This window comes from Physeter macrocephalus, chromosome 9 (genome assembly GCF_002837175.3).
Source record: "Physeter macrocephalus isolate SW-GA chromosome 9, ASM283717v5, whole genome shotgun sequence".
In the NCBI taxonomy this organism is placed as follows: domain Eukaryota; kingdom Metazoa; phylum Chordata; class Mammalia; order Artiodactyla; family Physeteridae; genus Physeter; species Physeter macrocephalus.
In genome coordinates this window covers 18,127,936-18,135,867 of record NC_041222.1, presented here as the reverse complement: position 1 = coordinate 18,135,867, position 7,932 = coordinate 18,127,936, and positions in this window count along the sequence as shown.

Here is a 7,932-nt window from a genome sequence, read left to right as displayed (position 1 = left end):
GAATTTTTAATATCATTTATTGTGTTGTTGATCATTTTTTGTTTGTTCTCTATTTCTTTTAGGTCCTTGTTAAACATTTCTTGTATTTTCTCCATTCTATTTCCAAGATTTTGGATCATCTTTACTATCATTACTCTGAATTATTTTTCAGGTAGACTGCCTATTTCCTCCTCATTTGCTTGGTCTGATGGGTTTTTACCTTGCTCCTTCATCTGCTGTGTGTTTCTCTGTCTTCTCATTTTGCTTAACTTACTGTGTTTGGGGTCTCCTTCTCGCAGGCTGCAGGTTCATAGTTCCCATTGTTTTTGGTCACTTCCCCCAGTGTCTAAGGTTGGTTCAGGGGGTTGTGGAGGCTTCCTGGTGGAGGGGACTTGTGCCTGTGTTCTGGTGGATGAGGCTGGATCTTGTCTTTTTGGTGGGCAGGGCCACGTTCAGTGGTGTGTTTTGGTGTGTCTGTGACCTTATTAAGACTTTTTGGCAGCCTCTCTGCTTATGGTGGGGTTGTGTACCGGTCTTGCTAGTTGTTTGGCATAGGGTGTCCAGCACTGTAGCTTGCTGGTTGTTGAGTGAGGCTGGGTCTTAGTGTTGAGATGGAGGTCTCTGGGAGAGCTTTTGCCATTTGATATTACGTGGAGTCAGGAGGTCTCTGGTGGACGAATGTCCTGAACTCGGCTCTCCCACCTCAGAGGCACAGGCCTGACACCTGGCCAGAGCAACAAGACCCTGTCAGCCATACAGCTCAGAAGAAAAGGGAGAAAAAAAGATAGAAAGAAAGAAAGAAAAATAAATAAGTAAATAAATAAAATAAATTTATTAAAATAAAATTTAAAAATTAAAAAGTAATAAAAATAGAAAGAAGAGAGCAACCCAACCAAAAAACCAATCCACCAATGATAACAAGCGCTAAAAACTATGAAAACCAAACACACACACAAAAAATGGACAGACAGAACCCAAGGAGAAATGGTAAAAGCAAAGCTATACAGACAAAATCACACAAAGAAGCATACACAGACACATTCACCCATTTGATATTACGTGGAGTCAGGAGGTCTCTGGTGGACGAATGTCCTGAACTCGGCTCTCCCACCTCAGAGGCACAGGCCTGACACCTGGCCAGAGCAACAAGACCCTGTCAGCCATACAGCTCAGAAGAAAAGGGAGAAAAAAAGATAGAAAGAAAGAAAGAAAAATAAATAAGTAAATAAATAAAATAAATTTATTAAAATAAAATTTAAAAATTAAAAAGTAATAAAAATAGAAAGAAGAGAGCAACCCAACCAAAAAACCAATCCACCAATGATAACAAGCGCTAAAAACTATGAAAACCAAACACACACACAAAAAATGGACAGACAGAACCCAAGGAGAAATGGTAAAAGCAAAGCTATACAGACAAAATCACACAAAGAAGCATACACAGACACATTCACAAAAAGAGAAAAAGGAAATATATATATATATATGAAATAAAGGAAGAGAGCAACCAAATCAATAAACAAATATACCAATGACAATAAACTCTAAATACTAAACTAAGATAAACATAAAACCAGAAACAAATTAGATGCTGAAAGCAAACCCCAAGTCCACAGTTGCTCCCAAAGTCCACCATCTCAATTTTGGGATGATTCGTTGTCTGTTCAGGTATTCCAGAGATGCAGGGTACATCAAGTTCATTGTGGAGATTTAATCCGCTGCTCCTGAGGCTGCTGGGAGAGATTTCCCTTTCTCTTCTTTGTTCTCACAGCTCCTGGGGTTCAGCTTTGGATTTGGAACCGCCTCTGCATGTAGGTTGCCTGAGGGTGTCTGTTCTTCACTCAGACAGGACAAGGTTAAAGAAGCAGCTGATTTGGGAGCTCTGGCTCACTCAGGCCGGGGGGAGGGAGGGGTATGAAATGAGGCGCGAGGCACGAGCCTGTGGTGGCAGAGACCGACATGATGTTGCAACAGCCTGAGGTGCGTCGTGTGTTCTCCCGGGGAAGTTGTCCCTGGATCAGGGGACCCTGGCAGTGGCAGGTTGCACAGGCTCTCGGGAGGGGAGGTGTGGATAGTGACCTGTGCTTGCACACAGGCTTCTTTGTGGCTGCGACAGCAGCAGCCTTAGCGTCTCATGCCTGTCTCTGGGGTCCGCGCTGATAGCCGCAGCTCGCGCTCATCTCTGGAGCTCGTTTAGGTGGTGCTCTTAATCCCCTCTCCTCACGCACCCTGAAACAATGGTCTCTTGCCTCTTAGGCAGTTCCAGACTTTTTCCTGGACTCCCTCCCGGCTAGCCATGGCGCACTAGCCCCCCTCAGGCTGTGTTCACGCAGCCAACCCCAGTCCTCTCCCTGGGATCTGACCTCCGAAGCTGGATCCTCAGCTCCCAGCCCCCACCCGTCCTGGTGGGTGAGCAAACAAGCCTCTCGGGCTGGTGAGTGCTGGTCGGCACCGATTCTCTGTGTGGGAATCTCTCCACTTTGCCCTCTGCACCCCTGTTGCTGCGCTCTCCTCCGTGTCTCCAAAGCTTCTCCCCTGCCCACCCCCCATCTCCACCAGTGAAGGGTCTTCCTAGTGTATGGAACTTTTCCTCCTTCACAGCTTCCTCCCAGAGGTGCAGGTCCCGCCCCTATTCTTTTGTCTATGTTTTTTCTTTTTTCTTTTGCCCTACCCAGGTACGTGGGGAGTTTCTTACCTTTTGGGAAGTCTGAGGTCTTCTGCCAGCATTCAGTAGGTGTTCTGTAGGAGTTGTTCCACATGTAGATGTATTTGTGGGGAGGAAGGTGATCTCTACGTTTTACTCCTCCGCCATCTTGAAGGTCGCTACCATGTGTTTTTAAAATGAACCCTGAGTGTCAGGTATTGTTCTAAGCACTTTTCTTCTATAGCTGCTTTAATTCTCACCATCTCAAGAGTGAGGAATCCTCCCCTTTTTACAATGAGGAAACTGAAGATTTATTTATTTTGCATCCTCGGCCCCAGCATGCTCCCTGTAGTGGGTGGTGGAGCCGGAAAAGCCCAGCCTCACCTCTGCTCCTGGCTCCCCGGGACCTTACGGGCTCATTTCCATATAACATGATGTGATCTGTGCTGCCATGGTGGGTTACTGTTATAAAGTTCCAAGGCAGTATGCTTTCTGTGTTGTTCTTAACATAGATCCTCTCTGTGAATTTATTTTTGGTGATTTTTTAAAATGCCAGTTTCCTTCCAGAGTGGACGCTCTGTGGGGGCCAGGACACTGCCTACTTGGCTTACACCTGTATTTCCAATAACTAGAACAGTACTTGTCACCTGTTAGGAGCATAATACATTTTTTGATGAGTGGATGAGGAATGAATTGAGCAATATCAATATATGGTAACATGACCTGTGTTTAACCTGGATCACAATGGTAGCCAGCATCTTGTGAAATGAGGTTCTGGGGTAAGACCACACCCATTGAGAATTGGGAACTTTTCAACAATTATTCTTTGATTATTAACTTAAATGGAAGAGCCCAGAACCTTCTTCAGCTTGATTCCCTGCCCCAAGTATTCCATCTCTTCCTGCTGTAATGATTGGCAGTAACAGAATTGCATTGTTGATCACCACGCATCATTGTGGGAGAAAATTGAGGTTGCTTGCAGCTGTCTCTTAAAATAGTCTTTTAGAACCACGTTTAAGAAGCAGCTATTCAGCAACCATGATTTGCCTCCCTACTATGTGACACAGAGAGCATAGCTGTTGTAGATCACATCTCACTCAATCTCCAGATGAGGGCAAAATCATTATCCTTATTTTATAGATGAGGAAAACTAAGTCTCAGACTGATTATATAACCTGCCCAAGATCTTATAACTTCTAAGGAACAGAACGGGAGCTTGATTGTCCATGATACGATTAGAATCTTGAATACTAAGGTCAGAACATGATATTGATTCTGTGAAAAACTACCAAATGGAAAAGTTTATAAAGCTTGGCAACCTATGTTGATGAGAGTAATCAAGAAACTATATATTGGTACCTGTACTGTTGAAAAACAGAACAAAGAAGAGAAACTGTAAGTTGCAGATGTCCTTTATGGTCAATCCAGGAGGCAAGGCTGTTGATAAGCCTGAAGCAGGCAGCTGTAAGACACGTGCTTATGGCGAGTGTTTAAAGATGGGACTAGCTTCTCCCTTGAGTATTTCTAAACCTAGAAGGAATAGAGAAGACATCTTGACTGGGGTGTCTCTAAAGAGAATGCAAAAAACTTCAGTCTTTTTTGTTGTATCTCCTGCTAGAGGGTTAAAATCTGCCTTTTGGGTTTCATCCTGCAGCGGCTTCCCCTTCGTTTGTGTTTATGTTAGACAAGCAAAGACTCTCAGTTACCTATTATCTCTCAGGTTTAAAAACAGACACCTCTTCTATTCTTATGTTTCAATTTAGAGCCAAAGAAGACTAAAGACAAAGGAAAAAGAATAGTTTCTGGTATTAGGTTTCTTGATTGTTTCAAAAACCAATATTATATTTTTAACAGAAAACCCAAAGGGACCCAGCTTGGTCCACAGCCACAGTCGCTGGGCAGAGTGGCCTTAGGATACAGAAGGAACAGTTGAAATTGTCATTAAATTCCCCCTGTGGAAGTGACCCACACATACATGGTTACACTGATGGCTTGATGGGTGTGTTTCCTCTTGGATCACTGGGTTTACAAAGATCTTAAGTTAGGACTCCTTTTTACAGTGGGTTTTGAAAAACTGGATTTCAGTGAACAGGAATGTTAATAACAGGACTTGAAGCATCTCCTGCTAAGATGGGCCTGGTTGAAGTCACATTCATTATGAAGGATCACTTGCTTTTTTTTTTGGATCCTCTGGTCGCTGGAATTTTGTCTGAGGTAGTTCCAAATTGAGATGGAAGGACCTCCCTGGAAGTCCAGTGGTTAAGAATCCACACTTCCACTGCAGGGGCCACAGGTTTGATCCCTGGTCAGGGAACTAAGATCCTGCATGCCAAAAAAAAAAATAATAATAATAAAGACAAAAAACGAATTGAGATGGAGAGCCACAAGAATACCTAAAGCAGTTCCTAAAATGGACTTTAACGAAGCCCACAAAAGGATTTATTGGGCATTACAAAATTCACGCTCTGTGCAGAACTAACTGCAATTTGCCATTAAGTGTAACCAGTTGTATGCAAATATGCACAATGTCTTATATAATAATATGTAGGTAACAATATGTTCCTCCTAAGAACTTTCCATTCTTCCTCACTAAAACCAAAAACAATTTCAGGGAAACACAGTGAAAATAAAAAGTCTCTGGCTGATCTGGCCTGGCTTCCCCTCCTGGAGGGATTCTAACTCCACTCGCTCCAAGCACTGCCTTCTCCAAGAAGTTGTTTCTGTTACCACACGCTGCCAACATCGGCCTGTTTTCTCTAGCTCTACCCAGAGTTGTTCAAAGTTCACTTGGAGTACCTAGATTTTATCAACAACACTCTTAAGACAATTTTCTGCCTCACATACTCTCCAGTGTTGCCTAGACTGGGCATTACTGATCATTATTCTGGAAAGGATTTCTCTTTCTGTTTGCTCCTAATTGCAACTCTGGAACTCTAATCCAGGGCCGTCTTATAGAAATAGAATGAGACCGACAAATATGAATCATATATGTATTCTCAAATTTTCTAGTAGCCACATTAAAAAGAGTAAAAAATTAATTTTACATATATATTAAAAATCATCAAACATTATTTCAGCATGTAATCAAGTTTCAAAAATCATTAATGAGATCTTTCACATTCTTTTTAATTTTTTTCTGTTATACTATGTTTTGAAAATCTGGTGTGTGTTTCAGCCTTGCAGAACATCTGGATCTGGCCTCATCAAATTGCATGGGTTCAAAGGGCACATGTGGCTAGTGGCTACCATATTGGACAGCCCAGCACAAATCTACTCTAGAGGCTTTAAGTTCTGGCCAGCTGGCTATGGTAAGAGAGAGTTGCACCCTGCTCACATTTTGTTGGGATATAAAACTTTCTGATTCAGATCAACCTGAAAATAACTTCCAACTCCCACTGAGGAGTTGTACCATGATAATCCCTCTGTATTAAACTCCACTGCCTCATCCACCCCAATCCCTTGTATTATTATTGTTGAATTCTTGCATTCATAGTTACCACATTGAACACAATAACACAAAGAGTACTTCCATTCCATAGCCTTCACTTTATAACGTTTTCTTGGTGGTGGTTTTTTCCTAGGTAGGATGAGAATGTCAAGATAAAAAGATTCTTTTACTTTACTCTTTCACTTGCTTGTTTTCTTTTCCTCCTCCTTTGTTTCCTGTGCCTTGAAGAGGTTGTCAAATTCCTGCTTCTGTGGTTTATGGGGTTTCATGCCCCTCCTCTTCGTGGAGATCCTTGTGTGCAGAACATCTAATAGGTCACCTCTGAGTGACCTCTGTTCCAACTCCACTTGCACCAGCTTCATGTCTCCAAGTAGAGGAGGAGAAGAGAGAACAAACAGGGACTCGGGACTGAAGGTGGTGGGCGTGAGGGGTGCCAGGAGGTAGGAAGCAGGGGAAGGAAACATCTTAAGGATGAAATAGGAGGAGAAGAGAAAGAACTGAGAGCAGAGAAGCAGTTGAGTATGTGGGGAGCATACACAATGGCTGGCAATTACAGGGGGAATGGTATTCTAAAGCTGGTGGGACCATCAAAATATACAAATTGTAAAGGTTAAGTGAAATGTTTATTTTATTCTTTTCTCCTTAGTCAGCCTGACTGAATACGATTAACAGGAACACAGCACTAGCTGCATACTAAAATTAGATGTTAGTTCGACTTCTCACTCACCGCATTAATGCACAGATGCCTCTTCCACATAAATTCCTTTCTCACCAGCCTCAGTCACCTTACACATCCTTCTCCAGAGCTGCATGTTAGAAAGGAAACACAGAACTTTCGTTCAGCTGGCTCGCCTCTGCAAGTCAGCACCTCATGGTGGAGCAGAAAACATCCCAGATTAGAACCGTCAGACCTGAGGTCAAGTCCGGGCTCCCCACCATCCTAGCACTACAACTCTGGGCAAGTCCATTGACCTCACCTGGGCAATAGTTTCCTTGTCTACCAAGGGGATGTGCACTTCTCTTTCTTACCTATGTTACAGGAATTGGGGAGAAAATAAATAAGATGGTGAATAAGGAAGAACTTAAGCTGTCTAAAGTCTTACACACAAGGATTAATGTAACTATGTCTATGTTGGCCATTACGTCTGAACATTTGACAAGTTGCTCCCAGTTTACAGTTAGGGAATGGAAGGCCCAGACAGGTAACACTGGCTCATCCAGAATCTCCCAGAGACCAATGACTTGAGATGAGAACCTAGTCCACCTCCGCTCAACCCCAGCCTGTATTCCCCAACCATGCTGTCTTTCTGGAGAAAACATTCCTCACCCAAACCACTCCAACATAAAGCCCATTCAGCCATCAAGAGAGAAGAAAACAAAGGTACTTTTCAGAATTTTTTTAAAAATCTTCCTTCAGACGATAACTCTTTGAAAGATTGATACCAAAATCATTTTTTCCCAAAATTTCTTTTTCTTCTCCACTACTTAGATATATTACTTGGTTACCACTCGTAAAAGCTGAGATACTTGGAATGTTTAGCCTGAAAAAAAATGACTGAAACAGGTCTCCTTGGGTTTTTTTCCTTTATTAAGTACACTCATAGCAAGAATATATGGATTTTTCACTTGCTAAAAAATTCTTTTTTTTTTAAAGGGAATTCCTTTATTTTTATTTATTTATTTATTTATTTATTTATTTGTGGCTGTGTAGGGTCTTCGTTTCTGTGCAAGGGCTTTCTCTAGTTGTGGCAAGCAGGGGCCACTCTTCACCGCGGTGCACAGGCCTCTCACTATCGCGGCCTCTCGTTGCGGAGCACAGGCTCCAGACGCGCAGGCTCAGTAGTTGTGGCTCACAGGCCTA